Source organism: Dendronephthya gigantea, unplaced genomic scaffold (assembly GCF_004324835.1).
Source record: "Dendronephthya gigantea isolate DGI-Jeju-01 unplaced genomic scaffold, DenGig_1.0 000059F, whole genome shotgun sequence".
NCBI lineage: Eukaryota > Metazoa > Cnidaria > Anthozoa > Malacalcyonacea > Nephtheidae > Dendronephthya > Dendronephthya gigantea.
Genome location: NW_021163069.1, coordinates 631,394 through 643,542, shown reverse-complemented (window position 1 = coordinate 643,542; position 12,149 = coordinate 631,394). Strand labels below are relative to the sequence as shown.

The 12,149-nt window shown below is 34.9% G+C and overlaps 2 long non-coding RNA genes across 2 annotated transcripts; one reads left to right on the top strand and one right to left on the bottom strand.

Moving 5' to 3' along the window:
* The first annotated feature begins 473 nt into the window (after positions 1-473).
* Positions 474-2,193, top strand: LOC114530103. Its single transcript, XR_003687744.1, has 2 exons — positions 474-648; positions 1,512-2,193. It is a non-coding gene; the product is annotated as an uncharacterized LOC114530103 (long non-coding RNA).
* Positions 2,194-5,694: 3,501 nt separating this feature from the next.
* On the bottom strand, positions 5,695-7,412 carry LOC114530102. Its single transcript, XR_003687743.1, has 2 exons — positions 7,239-7,412; positions 5,695-6,376 (listed from the first exon to the last, which is right to left on the bottom strand). It is a non-coding gene; the product is annotated as an uncharacterized LOC114530102 (long non-coding RNA).
* Between the last annotated feature and the right edge of the window lie 4,737 nt (positions 7,413-12,149).

Here is a 12,149-nt window from a genome sequence, read left to right as displayed (position 1 = left end):
GACCATTACCCACTCAGTAACCCCTAACTGAATTTGCACCTGCCTTTACACCCATAACAGCGTTTAATGGGGAAATTACGATAACGATTGTTTCTGGCAATACGGCAGAAACATTGCTTCTTTTCGCTTTGACAAAGTCCAATAAAGGTGGCAAAAGTTGGTATACTATATCAGAGATTTTCCAAACCCGGTCACCGTCGGCAGGACGGCGATTACATCTCTCCCATTAATAATATGACGAATAGCGTCTTTCTGTTCCTTTTTCAATGTTATGTTAGGATTATTAGTCTTGGTTAGTGAAAAATTTATAGCTTCTTGAAGCAAGGTTTCATCAATACAGCATTATTTTGCATTCTTTGCGCTCGCCATGTTTTCTTATATTTTAGCCTGATTCTATTCTATGCGACCAAGCCTTTTTGTCGGAATTCCAACAAAATTCAACAGCGTATCCCAGGGCCTCAGATATTATTTCAGACAAAATTTGTTCAAAAACCAACAAGTTTAACCACGGCCAGGTTACTAAGTTCAAAAACAAAATCCAAGATGGCCGCACGTCAGGCAAGTATGAATATGCATGAGGTCGATTTGGATGTAAATATTGACGATGTCGATGAATTCGAACTGTGCGATGATAAAAGTACTAACGAGGTAAGATATTCGTCGAAGACATGTCTTCAATCCCACTTCTAGGGATTTAAAGGTTGTTCTGGGGTAGTCAATAGTGTATAATTTGTACGGATAATAATGTATGGGGAATGTATATATTGTACAAAACAGTACCTTGTAACATTTTAGTGTGTGATAATAGCAATCTGATCAATGGATTTGGCTTGGGTCAAACGTCAAACTTTTCATGCACCAAACATAATGCAAATAAAATGAAACAAAAAACTTAGCTTGTTATCATTAGGTTTGGTGCATGAAAAGTTTGACGTTTGACCTGGCCTTATGCATTTGAAATAATTACTACAGCATAATGAAGGCCATAACCTAAATTCTGTAGTTATACAAAACGTCTAAAATCTAAATGTCTAAAAGCGGCTTATAAACTGCGATAACTGCACAATTTCAAGCTGAAGTAAATTATATCTTCGGTAAGATTGCAATTACCAACATTCAAAACCATCTAGTTGGGTGCATGTTAATGTGGCTATGTTCCATCACTAGGTTCCTTTACTGTTTGGCTATGTAGCCACATCGATATAATGCCGCAAACTTAAGGCTAAATTCAATGTCGAAGTGTTTTTATGTAGGTCAGTAGGTGCAGTGTATGGTGGAGAGCCAGTGGCCATCTATTTCAATAGTTTCAGGGCTGGTATTCTATAGTTGTACTAAATATGTGTTGCATAAAGTGGCCCCTTTAAATAGTAAACATGTATTGCACAGTTGCGCTTACAAGGGCATTCTATTATCATGTTGAAACATGGTCACATTACAGACAACTGCAATTATTTTAAAATGCCTTAAATATAAATGTCAAAGGTATTAATTTGTATCTTTGAAAATTTAAGTGTTTTAGAATTCTACCAGTACCAAGCTTGTCACACAGACTCGTTCTGCATATGAAAAGTGTTGCTGTTTATGGCCGAAATGTCAGATCTAGAAAGTTTGTGGTGGGATAAATAATAATTCTTTGAAAAGAATTTGGTCTGCTTGATCAACAATCACAGTGGAATATAGGTGAAAGAAATCAGTTCCATCCATATCAAATCTCCTCCTTGAATTATATCCACTCCTCGAATCATATCCACACATGGCATTTTCAAAACCCTATGACCATTACCTTACATCTGGTTCAGTCACGAAGTAATTACCGGTACGGCTAAAACTGGAAAAGGAAGAGAATAGTCCAATTACAAAGATAGACAAAGACATTTTATATTGAGAAAATGTGGCCTAAGTTAGGATAGACTTTTCTAGGATAGACAAAATTTTTCAATTTGATAACTGGACCCCTTCCTGTGCCACCGTTTTTACTTCATAGCCCTGATCACTTTTCAAGTAGTCTGTCACTTACCTAGTGTTAATAATATATAAAGAAAATAATAAATGAATAATATTTATTAACGCACCAACAAACACGTACTGTAACAGTTTATCAGTGATGTACGATATGAATAATCAGGTACATGGAGTTATGCTCCAAAACAATGTTATTTTAAAAAAATAATTATAATTTTTTTAAATTTTTTATTAAGCGTGTAGTGGACTTAATTCGTACACAGAAATGTTATAAGTTCGTCATTGCAGGAATATGCTAAAACACCAAGTACATTTATTATTCCGTTCAGGTATATGAGACGATAATGTGAATACATGCGTAATATAAAAACAATGTGGTTATATGACTTTCGTTTGCATCACGGTATGCATGCTCGCTTTGACGATAAAACATATACCTTTAAAGAGAGGTTGGATGTTGAGAAAATCCCAGATACCAGCTGAGCTGAAGTCGACGGCCCACAAAATAAACGGCGCGGTGTTCTTTCCAATCAAAAATTTATTTTGAAAGGGACAAATTTATTTATTTTGAAATGGTACGAATTTTTTGTTTCTTTTTGGCGAAACCCGGGTGCAATGTGGATATGTGTGAAATACCATGGATGAATGCCTTTTATTGCCATTCTATTCAAGTCCCGTTCGCTTGTTTTTCGTTTAAAACTGTAGTTATGTTTTATCACAGATAATAAAATATACATGGTTTGGAGACGAAATAAAAGTACAATTCAGCTCATTAATTATGTTATTGTCCAGGTTTATTCAAAAAACGGTTCCTTTCTCGTCACGTGTCGATTGTATTTTAGCCAAACTTAACAATGGTATTCGTCTTGCTAAGCTCCTCAACCTTGACTTGAAAATTAAATTCTATTAACTGTGGTTTTATCAGACTCCAAGCATAACTTGGGAAAGCACGTCCATACTTAACCATGCATGACATATAAGTGAAAAAGAGATCCCCAATCCAGAAAACAGAATTTTTACGTTAAAAATTATTTCCCAAAAGCTATTAAACGAAGCTGGTTTAATTTGAACAAAATTTGTCCATATTTAACCATGCATGATATATAAGTAAAAAGAAGTGCCGCGATCATGAAAACAGTATTTTTACTTTAAAAATTCTTTCCCGAAAGTTATTTAACGAAGCTGGTCAAATTTAAATAAAATTTGTCGATATTTAACCATGCATGACATATACGTAAAAAAAAGATCCCCAAATAACGTGGAAAAACTCGAAATAACGTGGAAAAACTCGCCCTACGGGCTCGTTTTCCCACATATTATTTCTCGTTCTCCCAAACTCGCACGCGTGTTTCTATAACTGTATAGAAACACGGAAAATGTTTTCTATTTCTTAATTGTTTTGTAAATAATGCTTCCCCGAAAGACTTAAACGATACTGGTTTAATTTGAACAAAATTTGTCCATATTTAACCATGCATCATATATAAGTAAAAAGCAGTGCCCCAATGCAGAAAACAGTATTTTTACTTTAAAAATTCTCTCCCGAAAGCTATTCTACGAAGCTGGTTATATTTGTACAAAATTTGTCCATATTTAACCATGCATGATATATAAGTAAAAAAGATCCTCATGAAAACAATATTGTTTTATAAAAATGCTTCCCCAAACCCTACTAAACGAAGCTGGTTAAATTTGAACAAAATTTGTCCATATTTAACCATGCATGATATATAAGTAAAAAACAGATCCCAATCATGAAAACAATATTGTTTTATAAAAATGCTTCCCCAAACCCTACTAAACGAAGCTGGTTAAATTTGAACAAAATTTGTCCATATTTAACCATTCATGATATATAAGTAAAAAACAGATCCCCAATCATGAAAACAATATTGTTTTATTAAAAATGCTTCCCCAAACCCTACTAAACGAAGCTGGTTAAATTTGAACAAAATTTGTCCATATTTAACCATGCATGATTTATAGGTAAAAAAGAGTTCCCCAATCATGAAAACTATATTGTTTTATAAAAAATGCTTCCCCAAACCCTACTAAACGAAGCTGGTTAAATTTGAACAAAATTTGTCCATATTTAACCATGCATGATATATAAGTAAAAAAGAGTTCCCCAATCATGAAAACTATATTGTTTTATTAAAAATGCTTCCCCAAACCCTACTAAACGAAGCTGGTTAAATTTGAACAAAATTTGTCCATATTTAACCATGCATGATATATAAGTAAAAAAGAGATCCTCAATGATGAAAACAATATTGTTTTATAAAAAATGCTTCCCCAAACCCTACTAAACGAAGCTGGTTAAATTTGAACAAAATTTGTCCATATTTAACCATTCATGATATATAAGTAAAAACAGATCCCCAATCATGAAAACAATATTGTTTTATTAAAAATGCTTCCCCAAACCCTACTAAACGAAGCTGGTTAAATTTGAACAAAATTTGTCCATATTTAACCATGCATGATATATAAGTAAAAAAGAGTTCCCCAATCATGAAAACTATATTGTTTTATTAAAAATGCTTCCCCAAACACTACTAAACGAAGCTGGTTAAATTTGAACAAAATTTGTCCATATTTAACCATGCATGATATATAAGTTAAAAAGAATTCCCCAATAATGAAAACAAAGCTGGATAGAAAAATAGGAAAGAATTTTTAACGTAGCAATACTGTTTTCCGGATTGGGGATCGCTTTTTTACTTATATATCATGCATGGTTAAATATGGACAAATTTTGTTCAAATTTAACCAGCTTCGTTTAGTAGGGTTTGCATGGAGAAGCCTTTTTTATAAAACAATATTGTTTTCATGATCGCGGCACTTCTTTTTACTTATATATCATGCATGGTTAAATATGGACAAATTTTGTTCAAATTAAACCAGCTTCGTTTAATAGCTTTTGGGAAATAATTTTTAACGTAAAAATTCTGTTTTCTGGATTGGGGATCTCTTTTTCACTTATATGTCATGCATGGTTAAGTATGGACGTGCTTTCCCAAGTTATGCTTGGAGTCTGATAAAACCACAGTTAATAGAATTTAATTTTCAAGTCAAGGTTGAGGAGCTTAGCAAGACGAATACCATTGTTAAGTTTGGCTAAAATACAATCGACACGTGACGAGAAAGGAACCGTTTTTTGAATAAACCTGGACAATAACATAATTAATGAGCTGAATTGTACTTTTATTTCGTCTCCAAACCATGTATATTTTATTATCTGTGATAAAACATAACTACAGTTTTAAACGAAAAACAAGCGAACGGGACTTGAATAGAATGGCAATAACAGGCATTCATCCATGGTATTTCACACATATCCACATTGCACCCGGGTTTCGCCAAAAAGAAACAAAAAATTCGTACCATTTCAAAATAAATAAATTTGTCCCGTTTCAAAATAAATTTTTGATTGGAAAGAACACCGCGCCGTTTATTTTGTGGGCCGTCGACTTCAGCTCAGCTGGTATCTGGGATTTTCTCAACATCCAACCTCTCTTTAAAGGTATATGTTTTATCGTCAAAGCGAGCATGCATACCGTGATGCAAACGAAAGTCATATAACCACATTGTTTTTATATTACGCATGTATTCACATTATCGTCTCATATACCTGAACGGAATAATAAATGTACTTGGTGTTTTAGCATATTCCTGCAATGACGAACTTATAACATTTCTGTGTACGAATTAAGTCCACTACACGCTTAATAAAAAATTTAAAAAAATTATAATTATTTTTTTAAAATAACATTGTTTTGGAGCATAACTCCATGTACCTGATTATTCATATCGTACATCACTGATAAACTGTTACAGTACGTGTTTGTTGGTGCGTTAATAAATATTATTCATTTATTATTTTCTTTATATATTATTAACACTAGGTAAGTGACAGACTACTTGAAAAGTGATCAGGGCTATGAAGTAAAAACGGTGGCACAGGAAGGGGTCCAGTTATCAAATTGAAAAATTTTGTCTATCCTAGAAAAGTCTATCCTAACTTAGGCCACATTTTCTCAATATAAAATGTCTTTGTCTATCTTTGTAATTGGACTATTCTCTTCCTTTTCCAGTTTTAGCCGTACCGGTAATTACTTCGTGACTGAACCAGATGTAAGGTAATGGTCATAGGGTTTTGAAAATGCCATGTGTGGATATGATTCGAGGAGTGGATATGATTCAAGGAGGAGATTTGATATGGATGGAACTGATTTCTTTCACCTATATTCCACTGTGATTGTTGATCAAGCAGACCAAATTCTTTTCAAAGAATTATTATTCATCCCACCACAAACTTTCTAGATCTGACATTTCGGCCATAAACAGCAACACTTTTCATATGCAGAACAAGTCTGTGTGGCAAGCTTGGTACTGGTAGAATTCTAAAACACTTAAATTTTCAAAGATACAAATTAATACCTTTGACATTTATATTTAAGGCATTTTAAAATAATTGCAGTTGTCTGTAATGTGACCATGTTTCAACATGATAATAGAATGCCCTTGTAAGCGCAACTGTGCAATACATGTTTACTATTTAAAGGGGCCACTTTATGCAACACATATTTAGTACAACCATAGAATACCAGCCCTGAAACTATTGAAATACATGGCCACTGGCTCTCCACCATACACTGCACCTACTGACCTACATATAAACACTTCGACATTGAATTTAGCCTTAAGTTTGCAGCATTATATCGATGTGGCTACATAGCCAAACAGTAAAGGAACCTAGTGATGGAACATAGGCATATTAACATGCACCCAACAAGATGGTTTTGAATGTTGGTAATTGCAATCTTACCGAAGATATAATTTACTTCAGCTTGAAATTGTGCAGTTATCGCAGTTTATAAGCTGCTTTTAGACATTTAGATTTTAGACGTTTTGTATAACTACTGAATTTAGGTTATGGCCTTCATTATGCTGTAGTAATTATTTCAAATGCAAAGGCCAGGTCAAACGTCAAACTTTTCATGCATCAAACCTAATGATAACAAGCTAAGTTTTTTGTTTCATTTTATTTGCATTATGTTTGGTGCATGAAAAGTTTGACGTTTGACCCAAGCCAAATCCATTGATCAGATTGCTATTATCACACACTAAAATGTTACAATGTACTGTTTTGTACAATATATACATTCCCCATACATTATTATCCGTACAAATTATACACTATTGACTACCCCAGAACAACCTTTAAATCCCTAGAAGTGGGATTGAAGACATGTCTTCGACGAATATCTTACCTCGTTAGTACTTTTATCATCGCACAGTTCGAATTCATCGACATCGTCAATATTTACATCCAAATCGACCTCATGCATATTCATACTTGCCTGACGTGCGGCCATCTTGGATTTTGTTTTTGAACTTAGTAACCTGGCCGTGGTTAAACTTGTTGGTTTTTGAACAAATTTTGTCTGAAATAATACCTCAGGGCCTATGTGGAGAGCAACGGAGCTAGGCCCTGGGGACGAGGATGTGGAATGCCTTGCTACAAACTTTCCCAACGTGGACACTCATTGACATTTGATTATCGAACCAAGTACCGAGGTTACGCACAGATGATATCGGCATAATCATGGATTCTCCAACCTTGATGGAGTTAGCGGTCACCTTAGACAGCTGCTGTCTCGAACCAATAATCAGAAACTCAGTCTTTGTGTCATTAATTAGCAGTTGGTGTCCAATTAACCAGGCTCGAACTTCAGCTATACATTCTTCCATTAGTCGAATAGCATCCAACTGGGAGGATGAAGACGTTGGTTTAAATGAAAGGTATAATTGGGTATCGTCAGCAAAGCCGTGAGCAGAAGGGAGATGTTTTGAAACAATTTTAAATATTCCTGAAGTGTAGAGTAAAAAAAGCACTGGACCCAAGCAACTGCCCTGAGGAACACCAGAGGTTAAACCACGACCATCTGATTGAACTTGATCAACAACAATACGTTGTTCTCTTCCTAACAAAAAGGAAGCAATCCAATTCTGGGCATTCCCCACTATTCCAGTCGGATTCCAAGGTTTTCAACAGAATAGTGTGGTCAATAGTATCAAACGCAGCGCTAAGGTCTAAAAGAACAAGTAATGTAATCTCTTGTTGGTCCATGTTCAGGAGAATATCATTATGGACTTTCAACAAAGCAGTCTCAGTGGAGTGAAATTTCCGATAAGACGACTGATGTGATGGCATAAGTGAGTTAGTTGAGCAGTGATCTAACATGTCTGGCAACACTGCGTTTTCAGCAATTTTGGAGACAAATGGTAAATTACTCACAGGTCTAAAATTACAAAACACCAGGTCAAGATTCTGCTTTTTCAACGAAGGTAAAACAAGGCCAATTTTCCATCTATCGGGTACGACACAATCTTCTAGAGACAAATTCACCATTTTGGTAATGACTGGAACAAGAGCATCAGAACATGACTTTACAAGTGATGTTGGAATAGGGTCAAGCTGACAAGTGGCATTAGATGAGTTCATAATAATTCTGTGTACATCTTCGTCAGAAAGGGGGGAGAAAGCCTCAAGCTTAGGAACATGCTGTGGGTACTCAACAACAGGAGTCTCAGTAACGATACTGTCGATTTCTGTTTTAATAAGTTCAATCTTCCGAAAAAAATATTCTCCAAACTGATTAGCCAAGACAAAAGGATCATCATGAGGTGGTAGTAGATTAGATTGACGCTTTTTCGATATCATATCGATTACTCGAAAAAGTTTTTTCGAATCCCCTGCACAATCTTCAATCAAATCAGCATAATAGGATCTTTTACTTTCATTCAGTAAGGATGAATACTCGTCACGCACTGTGCGATATGCCTCTTTGTCACATGAACATTGAGTTCTTAACATGATTCGTTCCAATTTTCTTCGCTTCCGCTTGAGCTTCTTAAGGTTATCGCTGAACCAGGGTACTTTGGGCCTAACAACCATGGTCTTACATTTAAGCGGAGCATGTTTTTCCAATATTCGCATAAGGGTGGTGTCATAGCAATTAGCCAACTCATTAATATCCTGCCAGGTTGTCCTAGAATATAATTCGGACGACAAAATATCACCTTTAAGAGAGTTCAAGTTTATCTGTTTTAACTTACGAAAACGAAGTTCTTTTACTGATAAATTGGGTCGAGGGACATCTAGTTTACATTCAACGAACAAGTGATCCGAGAGAAATGTGGTGGTAGTAGGTTCAGTTACTTTGATATCCAGACACGATCGTGTGATAATAAGGTCCAGTGTATGACCAGAGGAGTGAGTTGGCACATTTACATGTTGACATAGTCCAAAAGTGTCCAAGAGTTCAATAAACGTATTAGCATTGTTATCAGAGGCACAGTCAAGATGAAAATTGAAATCACCTGTGATTACGTCGCAAATCACCTGTGATTACGTCATCGTCGCTGTCCATTGTCGGTGATCTCTAACAAATGAAGTTCTTTGTTATTCTGAATAAAACGTTTTTCAAATTTCAAAATCGAATTTATTATTTGCCCAAATTACAAAGTGATTTACATTTATTATTTAAAATGTCATCGACAACCGACAATTAATTCACCGTCGGAACTTTTGAGAATCGGGCTCATTTCATTTCGCTTTTCTTGGCTGACGTTAGAAACTTATTTGTAGATTTTATCGTTCATGTTAACATGTCATACAAACTTCACTTAAGTCTCATCTTAGGCCTGCTTTAAACGTAACATGTTCGCTGTGTCCAATGTAATTAAGGCAGCGTTTAATATATATTCATGAGATAATAATGAGGTGATAATGAATGTTAATGGCTCTTATCTCGTTTACTATTTTCTCAAATTTATTCGACGCGACGAAAATTTAACATCTAAACTACACCTAAATATTGGTTTGCTTTAACACACAACGAGAAAATTTTTAGCCAATAATTTTATGCAACCGTTTCGAGTTGCAACTGTTCGAGCTTTCCATCCACAAGAATTAATCGAACGATTGCCAATATCTAGAACAGCAAGCTCAGCAGGTCAGCAAATATGGCAGTGTTAGACAACGTAGTAAGAAATGCATCGTTTAATTTATTTGGTTGAAAAATTTTCTTTATTATTTTGTTTTGCTTTAAAAGGAAAGAACATTAGGAAAAAACTCTTCACAAAACCTTGTTATCTGATCGCAGGTCTAGAACTGTGATATTGACGTTTCATCCAATCATGTAGGTATACATCTTATGAAAATATTGACCCGGGTATATATTATGTTAAATATAAGTCAGAGTTTTTTATTAAAAGACGTGTTCGGCTGTGAGATCAGTCATTTGAAAGTCTAAATACAGGAAGAGCCTGAGTTTCAAACCGAACCTAGGTATTTATTTATAAGAAGACTCTGTCGCACTGAAGTCCAGGGAAAGGAAGGACCATACATTCAAACGTGCATGAAGGTGAAATTGCGTACGTAGCAATATAGAACAAATACGATCTTTCTGGAACTTGTTTTTCTACGGTCGATAATTCGTAAATTCGTAAATTTCGCGTTTATCAAGTCCAAAAACGCGCGCTAAAAGTGGTTCGAGCTACCATTTAGCTATAGATTGCCTTTTGGATTCAAATATTGAATTTCTCCTAATGATATTCTTAAATGCTATAAAAGGGGAATTCGTCATGTAGAGATAAACTTGGAACAATGTTTTGATAAGTAAATGCATGTGTTATGTGTTATTGCATATAGGTACACTATACAGGGTGTCCCAAAAAAAAAGCAAACACTTAATTGAATATGCAAAACATTGATACAGCTCTAAAGCGCAATAGATAAGCACCTCTGGAAATTGAAAATGGCTCTTAATCCTTCATTTACAATGCTAAAAGTCATTTTAGCTGAACTATGGTGCAAACCCGAACAATATTAATATTCTTGCATATTTAAGTGGTTGCGTTTTTTTTGGGACACCCTGTATATATATATAATTATATATATATATATATATATATATATATATATATATATATGTATATATATATAATTATATATATATATATATATAAAATATATCGTATAAACTCGTATCAAACTCGTATACAAACGACGTATCAAACTCGTATAAAAATAAACTACATGCTCCCGTATACCCAACGACACTGTCATGTCTCGTATTCATTTAGTATACCCCGACCACTATATAAAATTGTCATATCATGTATTCATTTAACTGAACTACAGTATTGTCCAGAAATAATCTAAAAAACCGCGGTTAAGCTAGGTCAAACCTCGGTGATGGCGTTTGAACCGAGATCAGACCGAAGTCGAACAGCGGTGAGGTTTAACCTCGACCTTACTCCGTCTAACAGACATTTCCTAACATTTCTTCGATTTGGTTATCGTGTTGTCGTTCTCAGCCGTTCAAAACATTTCATTCGCAAGCGAACGGCCACTGTGAAGATATTTTTTCCCTTGCGGTTGTCCAAGCTAGCCGCAACCGAATCGTAACCGCAGAGTTAGGTTATTTCTGTACTGTACTGTATTCGCGATATCCATTGCATGCTAAGCGAACACGTTCTCGTCGTTGTTTTTTTGGCAAGCTCTGTCGTGAGCATAGTGCAAACTGATCTAATATGACAACAATTAACCATGCAGAAAACTAATAAAACATTTTTAAAACGCAAGGAATTGATAAGCAGCAATTGGCGCAAACGGTTAATGCATAGTTCAATTTATATATTCAAAAAAATATTCGATTCTGTCATATCAACAAAAACTTAACTCACTATTTTACTTTTAAAAGTGAGGTAGTAAGCGTTACTATATCACAGTTTTTAAAAAACCCTATGAACACCTGATTGCAATTTTTCACACAATAAATCAATATTCAATGGTGCTGTATAGTTGCCTGGGCTATATAGCATTTAAATCAATGGAGTACTATACAATGAGTAAAAGAATATAAATGTTCACAATATTCCATGCCTTATAAGATAACCCAGCTTCACAGACAGGCAAAGATCGGAGTTTTTGTTCTCGATAACATTCTTTTTTGCCACTTTATGGCATTCGCTTCATGCAATCATAATTCCAACGGAAGGCTCATTTTCAACTGCTCTAGATCGTTTTCATGTTAAAGTACAACGAAACGCAGCCGGCACATCATATTATAAGACACAGCTCATGGGACCTGCTTTTCCAAAAAGAATGTAGG